Raw genomic sequence first — 14,063 nt, 5'->3', positions numbered from 1 at the left:
ACTATATATGTATATACACTATATCTATATATATACACACACACTATATCTATATATATACACACTAGGTATATACACACACTATATACACACTATATACATACATATATATATATATATATATATATATACACACACACACATATATATATCCATCTGTTAAAATAGCAACAGATACAATTGAAATGGAATTCTAAAAATGTTCAAATACTGTCTCTATATACAGGAAAGGAAAAATAGAGGACAAAAAATAAAAGGTCAAGTAGAAAACAAAATAGTAGACTCACAGTTAATCCTATCAGTAATTACTGGAGTAGTTAATGGACTAAACACTACAAATAAAGGTTGATATTATTACAATGGATTCAAATAAATAAAAATAACGTTCAACCCTATGCCATATAAAAGTGATAAATATAAATACATAAGCTGAAATAAATGGATATAACAAGTTATATATGCAAACTATCATAAGAAAGCTGAATTGTCATATTAATATATGATAAAATAGATGTGAAAACAAAATGTATTACCAGAGATTAAGAGGGACAGTTCATAATGATAAAAAGCTAAATTCTTAAGGAAGTCCTGACATTCACAAATGTGCCTGGGCCCAATAACAAAGTTTCAAGAAACATGAGGCAAAAGTTGATGGAATTAAAGGGAAAAATAGTCAAGCGCACAATCATAGTTGTAGATTTTATTTCAGGAACTGATAGAACAATTAGGCCAACCTCCCCACCCCCACCGCTCCCCCCCCCTCATAAATAAACAACCTGGAGTCAATCTGAACAACACTACCAATCACTTTGACTTGATATTCATAGACAGTATAGGTGAAAATGACAGAAAACATTCTTTTTAAGTGCAAAAGTTACTTTAACAGGATAGATCATATTCTGGCAATAAAACAGGTCTCAGTAAATTTAGAAATACTGAAATCATATTGTTCACTGACAACAGTGGAATTAAATGAGAAATCTATAAAGGTAACATAAATCAGAAAGCCCCAAACTTGTCGAAATGGAACAGAAGACTTCCACGTAGGCATTGGATCCAAGAAATAACAAGAGAAACTTGAATCTGTTTGAATAAAATGATAATAAACATACAACATATCAAAGTTTATGGGATGCAGCTAGTGGTTCAGGTGGCCCTATAGGTCTCCCAGAAGTGTTGAATAATAGATTATGCGCCAATAAGGTGGGAGGAGAGGATATATCACATGGATATTTCATTTTCAAAGTCCCTTCCACTCTGCACCTTGGTCCTCTTCACAAAAGATTTCCTCCTGCTGTATGCTTTGGATTCCCTCTATGGTTTTGAATTACTGTTCTGCCTTTTCTGTTTTCTTATCTCAGCCCATATGGACTTAATTTTTACTGGGGAAATGCCAGTTTGGCAAGTAGACATCAGAGAAGGGAATTAATGCTTTCTAATTAGGTCAGCAATTCCTTTGAATCATTTTTGAGCTTTAGTGTGGGCTAGAGGAAGGAAAATGGCCCTTGGAGCAAAAGACAAAGGCAGAAACGATGACAGAGGAAATGAAAGGAGACAAATCTTGAAGAGGAAGGAGCAGTTGGGTATAAGCACAGTTGGAGGGATTCACCATTTAAATGAGAGTGAGTGAGGGATAGAGACTTACCTTCCTTATGCCCTGGAGGGAATGAAGAGGCTTGGAGAAATCTTCAGTTCTGTGGGTGATCTCAGATGATTCTCTCTGGTCTCTGACAGGCACAGGGTTCTATTCTATCGCTATCACTCTAGGTGCGTGAGAACCAATCTACCAATCACTGTAGAGCCTTCTTTGAGTTCTGGCTTACTGAATTGGGGTTGTCAACCCCAATTCAGTAAGGCTTCAGAAGGCTGGCGGTGGGTTGGGGGGATATTGAGAAAAGTCTAGGAATGTAAAGGTGCAGGATTTCTCTTGGATAATCAGTGGATGGATTGCTGGCTTGGTTGTTTAAAGGTCTTTACTGAGTGGCTGGGGAGGGAGGTCTGGTTTTGTTTCTGTGATACTCATAACCTTGTATCTGATTTGGCTCTAGTTGCTGCTGTTGTCTTGTTGCTGTTGTTGTCTCTGGGATCCTTTTCTCCCCAAACTATAGTCTTTTATCTTAATTTGGAGCTCTATAAAAATGCACTTGATTCTAATTCTTATGTTGAGTGTGTGTGTGTGTGTGTGTGTGTGTGTGTGTGCGTGTTTTAACCCCTACATTGGCTCAGCCTTGAAAACCATGGGTAAGTGAATCATTTCTAACTGAAAGTGAGTCTAAACTTGAATCCAGGCCCTCTGAATACAAGTAAAGGAGTTGAACATGACAGGGGATGGGGAAACACATCACCTAATACTTCAAAATATTATCCATACATAACAATAAAGATTAAACACACAGAGACATTGAGACAAAAAAAGAAGGGAGTTGTGGATATTTAAGTGAGGTGATTGTTTTTATGATAAACCAGTCAGGGTATCAGTTGAGAACTGAGGAAAAAAGGAGTTAGGATATTCCTAGTTTTGCAGTGTTATGTATATGGAATCTCAAATGCTGTATTTTTGTGAAGATGTCTAATGAAAGACTGAAAGATAATGGGGATAAACCCATTATCTAATACATTTGCAAAATACAATTGAAAAAGCAGAAAGGGGGGCTTACCTTCAGAGTTCAGTACTTTTGCAAGTTCCAAAGTGCTGTTTTGAATCTCCCGATTCCTTAGCGGAAAAATTAGCTTGGAGTCAGGCAATTCAACGTGAACTAAGATTGTAAATATACATATGGTATTTGGCCATCAGACTCAGTTAAAGAGACTCTGATTTGAAGTTGTTTCTTGGGCTATGACCAATAATACCTTCTCCTTCCTTTTCTCATTTGTGCTGTGATGCTCATTTTTGCCTTTAGGATGCCAGCATCAGCGGTAAGGTATTATTTAATGTTAGAGGAAAAATGTCTTGGCTCTACAGCTTTATAAAGACCAGATGTTAGGATGTTATCCATTATCCATGAAAAGAGTTTTCCCATAGGGGAACTAGTTTTATAAGCAAAGAGTGACCATAGGGAATAAAGAATCATTACATAGAGCATTTGAAGAACTTTAACAAAATAACATTTTATATTGTAGAACATGCCTCCTTCCTAAAACTTGCCAAGAAAGTCACAACTACTGATTCCTATAGTCATCAAGGTTAGACAGTATCCTTTATTATTTTTTTTAATGTTTATCTTTGAGAGAGGGAGGGAGAGACAGTGCGAGCAGGGGAGGGGCAGAGAGAGAGGGAGACACAGAATCTGAAGCAGGAGCCAGGCTCTAAACTGTCAGCACAGAGCCTGATGCGAGGCTTGAACCCATGAACCATGAGATCATGACCCAAGCTGAAGTCAAACACTTAAGCAACTGAGCCACCCAAGCGTCCCAAGGTTAGACAGTATCCTTGGCTAACAACTCAGTTGTGCTTCATGGCTGATCCTATTCCCTTTATTTTGCAGAGGAGGGAAGGGGCTTCATGCAAAGCAGGTTTCAAGAGAAGGAAAAGAGATCCTTTCCTTTTCTGACTCTTGTCTGAGTTTTGTTTTGAGTACAGACTATTTTATCTGATACTTGGATTATTTGATAAGCTTTTGCATTCTGGATATATTTTTAGCTTCAGAAAATATATTCTTTACTTGGCTATCTTCAAAAAGTGAATATAATGTAGAAGGATCTCCAAGATTCCTTTCAATTCCAAGATGTTTGACTTAGGACGTCCACCAAGCAAGTTTGCTTTTGTGTCTGCTTTCCATATTTTAGGAAGAGGTTAGAATTGAAGTGGAATTATTCAAAGTGAAGTCAGCGCTTACTTGTCATAATGCATTTTGTAGAGCAGTCATTTTTGGGACTTGACTAATACTGGTTCTAATTGTCTGTTGCAGAAGTACTAGGAGAGATAGGTGAGTAAGAGAACATTGATAAAGATGGTTTCCCATTTTATCTCACTAAATTGACTGTCAGGAAAAGTTGGCCACTTTTGATTACAGCCATCTCCATATCCTAGAGCCACTTAACACTGCTGAGAATTTATATATAATTCAATTAGTCATTAATATTTACAAATAATTGGACATTTGCTGTCTTGTAATAAAACAGTAATTAAAATGTTTAGTTTATCAGTGTATTCTACCTCATGGACACATAATCATAAGCTGGGGCCAGCGGCCTTTGCAGTGGCAAAAATAGAGCAATTTTATTTTTATCCAGTGGGTTTTGTTTCTTGCCCAAAAGTTACTTTTAAGCAGAAATAAATGTGGATAAATCTATGCTACTTTATATTACCCTCAGTTTTTCCTACTTTTGTTGATTATGCCTTATGTAAACACTGGTCCTTGAGTAACATAAACTTTATTGTATATTTCACTCGAAGTTATAATTATCTTAAAGATTTATCATCTAAAAAATCAATGTTTATCCTGAAAATTAATATGTCGATATGATCTAGTATTTCAGACTTCACCATGCTCAGGTAATATTACCATGTTTAAAATATAATTTCTTTAATATTTTACATGAATTATCCAAGTGTTTTATCTACATTAAATATGAATCAGTTGTTCTTCCTGAAATATTATAATTAGAAGAAAGTACTTGTGCTAATATGTCTTTTTAAAATGCATTACATTTGCTTTAAAACAGTTTAGAATTATCTTAAAAAAGTATTTCAGAAAAATTCTCTTGTTTATATAAACTATGTGTTTTATTCTCTTGTGACTCACTACTAAATTCTGTGGAGCACTAATGCTTTAAAATAAATATCTAAGTGCAAATTGATATGTGATGTGCTTTTCTCTGAAACATTGCTTTGAAAAAAGCTAAGACTTCAAAGCCTTTTTCAAAATAAAAATGTCAAAATTCTTATTTGGAAAAGCTTTTTAGAATTTACAGATTAGAAAGAATGATTTTTTATGGCATTAACTATATATTTTTTGAAAACCGCATTTAAGGAGCTGGTAGTATTTAGAAAACATATTTATTCTTTATATGTTACCTTTTGTGAAGAATAGAAACCTTAGCAACTTTTATTGAAACACTTTCATAATTTAAATCTGTGCAAAGGCCAGAAGATAATTCTTTGATTATTCCACTATTTCATGAAGACCTCATTAGAACTTTAATTGTAAATCATGATTCATTTGTACATCCATTGTGAACTTTATATTAATTAAGGGCGAATTGTCCCCTTATGGGAAAATTTGAGAAAAGACCTTAACTTCCGAGATGAAAGAAGCTAATGTCAGTATTTTTCTCGAAATGGGAATATTACTTCTTTTGGTAACATGAAGACCACTTTTCAAATATAATACATATTGTTTGGAATCACTGGGCTTACATATCTTTTAAACCTATAAATCTTATGTTACGTGAACACTCTTTGAAAAAATGGGAATGTTCAGGGCCATTAGCGTTAGCTTTGTCTAGGTTTTTCTCTGTGGCTTTCCAGACATCACCTCAAGAGCATGAATACAGTGAGTAATTTAGATAAACTAATATTTTGATTCTCTGTCAGAAGTATTGTTTGGGATATTTATTCAATAAAGCTATATAATTATTTGCTTATTGAATAAATATTCTTCAGATTGTTAAATATCCTTTTATGTTTGACATCTTTAAATAAGTTTCATCTATGATTCCCATTTAAGTTTATTAGTGGACTCTCATAATTTCATAGAGTTTCTGTGGTGTTCATATTGTTTTAATTTAAATATTTTATCAGATATAATACATATTCTTTACTTTTATATCCTTTCAGAGCAACTAGCATGAAGTAACCTCCATATAGAAATATTGTTGACTGAACGTGTGTGTGTGTGTGTGTGTGTGTGTATGTGTGTGTATGTGTGTGTGGTTCTATATATATATGATATATGTAGTTCATGGATTTGTGAGGTATGTTCAATGACCATCAGATTATACTAAACATGCTTTAAGACTCTTAGCATTTTTGACTCTTTGATACTTTGATATCTGGGAAAAAATGCTACACAAGTGACATGAGGCAAAGTGGATAGTTTTTCAAAGTTAGTCAATAGTACTCTAGTGGGATGTAATAGATCTGTTAACCTGTTAATAAAATGAAATCCAACAGGATTTTTAAATGACTCAAAGACAAGAAGGGAAAGTTATATTCTGGTAGTGACATCTGGCAAACTTGCCTTAAATGCTTTTAAGGACAAAATGGATAACATCCATGATTGGCTACAGTTCAGGGTACCCAATTCCAGTGTGCTGTCAACCGTATATATTTACTATTGATTAACACTCTAGCTGAATTCTTTTCAGACATTTTGATGTGGAAAAGTTATTATTTTAGGGGCAGCACCTACATAGTTTTATCCAGGGACTGTGATAAAATAATATGAAAAAGGAATCAATTAATATGTTGCTATTGGTAAAGTTAATGTTTTCATTAATCATGTCTTATAAATCTAAGGAAGCTGCTTTTCAGTCAAAGAAAAACCAATCAACATTAGCAAAAATGGAGGAAACCATTTGAAAGGAATGTGCATACTGAGTTAGTAAATATACACAAACACTATGTGGCTTTCCAGGTCACATCCACACATTTGAGTCATATGTATAGACTTAGATGAATTCAACATAAATGTTGATGTTCATTGCAGAGAACCACTTGATGCTGTGCATTAGAACAAAATTTTGAGTGTTAGTTACTCAATTTTATTACACAAAAGAACAAACCTAAACGAATAAAACAACCCTGTTCTCCAATGTGCATAGAACTTTGCCTCATTTATAAGAGAGATCACATGATTTTTACACTTGACAAATTTATTGGATGCGTCATATATACCATATATTGTTTTAGGGATATGTTAGAATACAGAACAGGGGGGAAAACCTGTTATATGAGCTTGCTTTCTATGAAGGGTGAAAGAACAAATTGAGAAAATATATGGTCAAATTGCATTAAGTACTTTGGAAAAAAATACAGCAGGAAAGGGGAATAGAAGGGTAAGTGGTAGGGTGGCCAGGGAAAGCATCTCTGAGAAGGTATCTGAGTAATGACTTACAGAAAGTGATATAGTGAGCCATGGAGGTCAAGGGGAAGAACATTTTAGCAGAGGGAGCATCTTCCTGAGATGATTATCTGAGAGCAATTTTGAGGGCTAGTGAAGATGCCAGGGTAATTCAGCAAACTGAGCCAAGGGAGTTGAGTAGGGTACGAAGGGTAACAGGGTTAAAGGGCATATTGTTAAGGGCCTTGTAGGCTCTACTGTCAAGATAGTTGGCTTTTACTGTGTGTGAGAATGGGAAATGCCCGGAAGGTTTGAGCAGAGGAGTGATTTTCTGATTTGGAACTGAAAGAATCATTCTGCGGGCTGTGCTGAGATTCGGCTGTAGAAGGCAAGGTTAGAAGGAAGCAGGGCCACAGTCAATGGGATAATGAAAGGGTGCTCAAACTAGAATGTGAGACCTCTGAGGCCACCTGAAAACCTTACAGACACACAAGTCTTTAAAAGAATAAATTTCCAGGGGCACCTGGGTGGCTCAGTCAGTTAGGTGTACAACTCGGCTCAGGTCATGATCTCACAGTTGATGGGTTCGAGCCCTATGTCAGGCTCTGTGCTGACAGCTCAGAGCCTGGAGCCTGCTTTGGATTCTATGCCTCCCCCTCTCTCTGCCCCTCCCCTGCTCATGCTCTGTCTCTGTCTCTCAAAAATAAATAAACATAAACATTTTTTTTAAAAAGAAGTATTTTATCTAAAAACTTGCTTTGTCAAAGTCATTTAGAAAATAATTATAATTTGATTATAATTATAATTCTTTTCTTTTGCCCTTTCTAATCCTATCTGGTAGAACAAGGAGGCTGTAGGTGAAAAAGTAATAGGGATACTGAGTAACTGTTTGGTGGATAATTGGTAATTTTTTTTGGCAGTATAGTTTCCCTAAGTTAGAAATGTAACGTCTTCAGGGCACCTGGGTTAAGCATCCCACTTCGGCTTGGGTCATGATCTCGTGGTTGGTGAGTTTGAGCCCTCACTAGGCTCTGTGCTGACAGCTTGGAGCCTGGAGCCTACTTTGGATTCTGTGTTTTCCTCTCTCTCTGTCCCTTCTTGCAATCTCTCTCTTTCTCTCTCTCTCTCTCTCTCTCTCTCTCTCAAAAATAAACATTTAAAAAAACCCGAAATGTAATGTCTTCAGTGATTAGACAAAGAAAAAGTTGAAGGTTGAGTCTTGTGTTCAATAAAATATTTAAGTTATTGATGATTTAAAAAATTATTATTTATTACTAGACCACTATGGATTTTTGTCATGAAACTTGGGAGTTTAAATAATTTAGTAACATTGCAAAAATTATATTCCAACATATTATGTGATTAAGGTGTCCTAGTACTTTTAAGTATGAAAATAAAATATAAAAAGAATTGCTGTTCACCCTTATTACACAATAAACAATTTTTCATCTATAGATATGCCAACTAATTAGGGAAAAAAGCCCCCATCTATCTCATTAGAATATGCAGTTACAATAAAATTTTATATTTTCACTTTTTCCTTAATAACTATGAAATATTTGGGGGCACCTGGGTGGCTCTGTCAGTTGAATGTTTGACTCTTGATTTTGGTTTGGGTCATGATCCCAGGGTCATGGGATCAAGCCCCTCATGGTGCTCCACCCTGAATGTGAAGCCTGTTTAAGATTCCCTCTTTCTGGGTGCCTGGGTGGTTCAGTCAGTTAAGCATCAGACTCTTATTTTTGGCTCAGGTCCTGATCTCGTTCCTGAGATCAAGCCCTGCTTCAGGCTCCGTGCTGACGGCTCGGACCGTTTGGGATTCTGTCCCTCTCTCTCTCTGCCCCTCCTGTGAACATGCTCTCCCCACCACTGCCCCCCGACCTCAAAATAAAAAAACAAAAACAAACAAAAACTCTACCTCTTTCTCTCTAAAAATAAATTATGAAGTATTTTAACGTTGTTTTCATCAATTGTATTCCACTAACACTTGGAAAGATAACTTAATTCAAAATATCTTTTAAAAGAATTTAGAATGTTATAGACATGAAAAAAATTAAAATCATAAATACATTATAACACCAAAGTTTTTTAGGTGATCCATAGCAGATTCAAAACCAGCACTATTCAGTATAAATATAATTCTAATAGAATTACACATGTGAACCACATATGTAAATTTAAATTTAAATTAATTAAAAATAAACAGGTAAAACTTTAATAATTTATTTTATTTCATCCAATATATAAAAATACCACTTCAACATCATGTAGTCAATAGAAAAAATATTGAGATAGTTTATACTCAATTTTCATATTGATTTTTTGAAATCTTGTGTGCATTTTACCGTACAGCATATCTCAGTTTGAACTAGCCATATTTCAAGTGCTCAGTAGTCACATGTGGCTAATGGCTATTGACTAGCACATTGTATAGCATGTCTCTAAGTTTTAAACATGTGTGTATGTATATATTATATAAGCTTCTGTGTGGGTAACATGATGGAAACATGTTTAATTACAAAAAAAATTAATCTGACATTTCCACCTGTTAAAGTGCTTATTTGTAATAAGATTTTAATTGGAAGATGGAAATATCTTTAGATTTTGTGAGATCTATATAAAATGAACAAAAATTGATCTGTCACAACAATTTAAACTCATAATGAAATTTTTAGTTGTTGACCTAACAATGTTTAGAGATTTTGGGGCACCTGGGTGGCTCTGTCCGTTAAGCATCAGACTTCAGCTCAGGTCATGATCTCATGGTTTGTGGGTTTGAGCCTTGCGTGGGACTCTGTGCTGACAGTTCGAAGCCTAGAGCCTGCTTCAGATTCTGTGTGTCTCTCTTTCTGCTCTTTCCCCTCTCATGCTCTGTCTCTGTCTCTCTCTCAAAAATAAATAAGCATTAAAGCAAACAAACAAACAAACAATGTTTAGAGGCGTATATGAGCAAACAAGTTTGAATACTACTAGGCTGTTTCAAAAATACTGGTAGAGATAAAGGTAACTTGGGGCAGATTTTAGAATGCAGTAGAATTCTGGATATAGTTTTAAGGTTTGGGGCACTACTCAAATTTTTTGAGACAAAAACATATACAAATGGTTGCTCTTCGACCTGGAAAATATGCTAGTGAAGGGATCCTTTGGGTTCTCATTAGGAATTACATAATGCTGACAGCCCACAAACCATTATAAAGATTATTTTCTAAAAAAATAGAACCTTGTGCTGTGCTACGTTACCCTTGGTAGACTTCCCCAAGTTGTTACATTTCAGTGCCATTGGGACCTCTGTGTTTGAGGAGCGATAGCAAGTTGTCTGGTTTGGTGGGACTTCAGTGTGTAATTGTGAGCATTTTCTCAACCTCTTTAGGATTGTCCCCATTATATTTGGGTCTCTTTCTAAATTACAGTTTGGTGCTCAGCCTATATGGTATATATTTTTAAACACTCAGTCCCTACCACAGTAAACTGGAGATGACACATATCAGATAGTTCTCTATCCAATCTAGTTTTGCCTTTCTATGGCTAGATGACAGTACAAATGATTTGAAATTGGGTTGCCATCCAATTTTTTCAGGTTGAGTGCTTGTAAGTCTGAGCTCCTTCTCACTCAGTCCTCTGAGGAAAGATTAGAGCAATTCTGTATCTCCCTATGGAATTTGTAGTTTTAGAAGAACGATATCTCTAGGTGAGGGAAGTTTTATTTATCTTGGTGTAACTGAACTCTTATATATCTTTTACCACTGCCCTTACATGACACTTCCTTTGAAGGAATATCAAGTTGCAGTGTGTCCATGATTCTATTTTCTTGCTTTAGGATTCTAACAAGTCTTGTATTGTACTAAATTCAGTTTTAGGGATTTTTGTGATCATAAATTATAACTATTGCTATTTTTCCTTTAAAATTCCTGGTATTTCTACCAGGACTGGGCTTTTGTTTTGAGTGAACAGAAACTCTTGGAGAAAATTTCTTGTATTGCTGCTATTAGCATCTTTCTTTTTAAATATAGATCACATAGGATTTATATTCTTTGAATCATTTCTTATAAAGTTTGTTAGACTGTATATAAAACTGAAGATTTCATGCATCTTTTTGTTTGTTTGAACCAGCTTGTCAGAGTGAAATATATCAAATTTGATATTTTCTCTTTGGGGATAAAAATTTTATTGACATTGGGTATGTATATTATTAAACTATTTGGGGGTGACTGTCAGTCCATTCCCTGCTATGTGCAATAAAGCCTGGAATGAAACATGAAACTTTGATAAGAGATTTTTGGGCCCTACCTATATACAGTTTTTAAACTTTTTATAAGACCGCTGATGTGTTTTATTTTTTCCTCAATGTGTAACATTTCCAATAGGAGCAAAATCTGATTTTGGTGGGTGACACATTCTTATTAATTTAAATTTTAGTTCTGGGAACATTTTCTCCCCCTCCTTCCTTTACTTTCCTTAATTGTCTTCATATAATTTACTTATTTGTACCATACACCTATGTCCTCTAAACATATAAATTATATACATATTATTCAATACATATTTGTTCTTCTAAGTGATATGTCCTCTATTAAGCTACAAAGATACAGAAAAGATTAATGTATCGTTTTTGACACTTATTAGCTACAGTCCTTCAAGATTCATGTATATCTTGTGAAAAATGATAACATTGTTCAAGAACCCAGAATGTGTATGTGGGGGGTGTGGGTTTGGTGTGGGGGTGGATGGTAGGAGTGAAGTGTATCTGCCCCCATAACCATATAAAGATTGAAGATTCTGGCAGAGATATCTATTCTTAGTTTGATGTTACAAGTTATCTGTATGAGGGATATGATCGATATTTGAATGTATTTTTTTCACTTTTTTAAGAATATTGTGCTAGGACGATTGCTAGATACAAAGCTTTTATGACTGTCTTTCAGGTGTGTGTGTGTGTGTGTGTGTGTGGCGATACACACACACACACACACACACACACACACACACACACACTGAGTGTGAGCGGGGGAGGGGCAGAGAAAGAGGGAAACACAGAATCCAAAGCAGGCTCCAGGCTCTGAGTTGCCAGCACAGAGCCTGATGCAGGCTCAAACTTATGAACTGTTGAGATCGTGACGTGAGCCAAAGTTGGACGCTCAACCAACCGAGCCACCCAGGAGCCCTAACAGTTTCATTTATTTATGTTTATGTTTATGTTCATATGTATGGGGTTTTTTTTTGACAGATGTAAGATTTCTTTAGGTCAGACTATTATAGAATTTGGTTCATTCACATATGATGTAGTCCAATTGTATGTGGATTCTACCAAATTACTCATTTTACTCATATACCCCTTTCACATTTATTGGATGTCAGTCCTGTGCCAGGAACTTACGAACTACAAATATGAATTTAAGTTATAATTCCCACAATTAACTCGATTTAGGGGAAAATACCATCATATAAAGCAACTGAAATGTTTGCTATCAGATTATTTACATATATAAAGTAGAAGGGATAAACTATGTCTTAGTATGCATAATAACTCATATTAACAGTTCTTTAGAACAAAATATTAGAAAATATTAGTGATGGCCCTTGAAGCCTATGTTTATTCCAATATTACTATCATTTTTTGAAATTGAGGATGGCCTTGAAATTGGTTGTAAGCATTATAAGAAACTCAGTATCTTGTAATCATAGTTTTTTCCATGGCCTGATTTTGTTAAAAGAAATCTCTCTCATGATTATATATGTAACTCACCAGATTTGGATCTGAATGACTCTTGGCTATTTTAAAAATCAAATTTACCCAGAGACAGAAAAATGATTTGCTTCATTTAAGATGATTAAGAGGTTAACTTAGAAAAGAATCTTGCAAAATATTTTAAGCACTGTGACAAAAAATCTCAGTGCTATTTCTAAAAATGCAGTCTAAGATCAGAGTCTCCAGATACCCATATACACATGTCCATGCATGTGCACTCACATCTCCTACAGTAATAGTCCACAGCCATCTGAACCCCAACAGAATGGCCAAATGTGGGCCATTCAGGAGTACTTTCAACGGAATGTCATTGGAAGTTTCAACTTCACAATTATTTTAAGAAGACTAAGAAGCATGCTGAAGTCTCTATTTATTTATCTACCTAATAGAATGTTATATAAAACCAACATGTGACTCTTCCAGAACATATGTCTACTTGGGAAGATTTTGATCCATCCTATCAACTGATGTAAAAGTATCTTTGATCTCAGGTGAGATTGGGGCTGAGAGCTGCGCTAGCCCCATGATGGTAATGTTCATTCTTTCTGTGTTTTCCGTAAAACCAACTTTTCAAAAGGTTGTATGTCCTTCCTTTCTTCCAATTACTTTCATGATTCATTACAATTGATTTAATTACCTTTTTCTACATGGTCATTATCATCAAATGTTGTACCTTGCAATTAAAAGTTATATTTTATAAAACTTTTATTTGTAAATGATATTAACAGCTAATCACTCTTAAATATATATTTAAAACTTTAGTAAGTACTGTAGAATACATAGATTGAACAAGTATAAACCACTCAAGGTGACATTTGCAATGACGACATTTATTTGGGATTCTATATTTTGGCCTGTTTACAAAACATTCAGCCGTAGGTATTCCTAGCAACAATTAATTACTATGTGTGGCTACTTTTTACAGCCCTTTATAATGGGATGCTTTTAAAAGCATGCACTGAGGAGGGAACCGGGAAGATGGCGGCGTAGGAGGACGCGGGGCTCACAGCGCGTCCTGCCGATCACTTAGATTCCACCTACACCTGCCTAAAGAACCCAGAAAACCGCCAGAGGATTAGCAGAAGGGAGTCTCCGGAGTCAAGTGCAGACTAGAGGCCCACGGAAGAGGGTAGGAAGGGCGGCGAGGCGGTGCGCGCTCCACGGACTGGCGGGAGGGAGCCCAGGGCGGAGGGGCGGCTCCCGGCCAAGCAGAGCCCCCGAGTCTGGCTGGCAAGAGCGGAGGGGCCGGACAGACTGTGTTCCGACAGCAAGCGCGACTTAGCGTCTGGGAGGTCATAAGTTAACAGCTCTGC

This window comes from Panthera leo, chromosome B2 (assembly GCF_018350215.1).
Source record: "Panthera leo isolate Ple1 chromosome B2, P.leo_Ple1_pat1.1, whole genome shotgun sequence".
NCBI lineage: Eukaryota > Metazoa > Chordata > Mammalia > Carnivora > Felidae > Panthera > Panthera leo.
Note: the sequence above shows the minus strand (reverse complement) of the source record.